This window comes from Pteropus vampyrus, unplaced genomic scaffold (assembly GCF_000151845.1).
Source record: "Pteropus vampyrus isolate Shadow unplaced genomic scaffold, Pvam_2.0 Scaffold50, whole genome shotgun sequence".
Taxonomy (NCBI): domain Eukaryota; kingdom Metazoa; phylum Chordata; class Mammalia; order Chiroptera; family Pteropodidae; genus Pteropus; species Pteropus vampyrus.
The window spans coordinates 3,318,402-3,319,535 of NW_011888831.1; positions in this window are offsets into that span (position 1 = coordinate 3,318,402).

Sequence of the window (1,134 nt, forward strand, 5' to 3'; positions counted from 1 at the left end):
GGATAGATCTTGAGATTATCATGCTAACCAAAATAAGTTAGGCAGAAAAAATTTAGAACCATATGATTTCACTCATCTGTGGGATATAAAACTGAAAGCAACAAACAAACAAAGTAAACTCATAGACACAGACAACAGTATGGTGGTTACCAGAGGGGAAGGGAAGTGAGGGTAGGATGAAGAAGATAAAAGGGGTCAAATATATGGTGACAGAAAGAGACTAGATTTTGGGTGGTGAGGACACAATGCAATATACAGATGATGTATTATAGAACTGCACACCTAAATGTTAAGTTATTAACTAATGTTACTTCAATAAATTTAATTTTTAAAAGAAAGATGAGTAGAAGAAAATATAATTTTCTCCATTTGAGCAAAAACAAGCTGGAACTAGAAACAGAAAAGAATTCACAGCAGCAACAACAAAATCTAGGAAATACTTAGGAATATGTATATAGGAGTGAAAGACTTTCCAATAAATCAGTCACAGGGAAGTGATATCTTCAGGCGCTAGCCCCCAGGTAAGCACTGACAGCCACCAGGATGCAGATAACGAAACTGCCTGCTAGGCCCTGTTTGATCTAAGAGTTCTCCGGAAACATTTGTCTTTGTGTAAGACGTTTACAGCCAACATCTGCTTTCTGTAATCTGCTTGCTTGCTTGTTCAGAAGACCACCAGGATATGGTCTTAAGCTTTATAAGCTACCTCCTCTGGAAGCTCGGGGCTAATCTCCTCTGACCCTGTGTGGTAGAGAGTCAGTCGCCGGCCGGCTAATAAAGGCTCACAATTCATCTCAATTGGCTCCGTGGGTCTTAGAATTGATTGCGCCACAACGTGTACAAGTAAAACATAAGACCTATATGAAGAAAACTATAACATTTTATTGAAGAAAATCAATCCAGATGTGAAAAAATAGAAAGATATATCATATTCTTAGCTCAGAAAAATTCATTAACATAAAAATTCTAATCCTTCCTAAATCGAAATATAAATATAACATGATTCCAATTAAATTGTACAGTAGGAAGCTAGTTGTGACTAAATGTCAGCTTTTCTAGGGCTTCCTTTCCTCAACTTTGAAGTCTCAGCTTAAATTCTTCTCCTCAGAGAGTCCTTTCTTGACTTCTTTATTT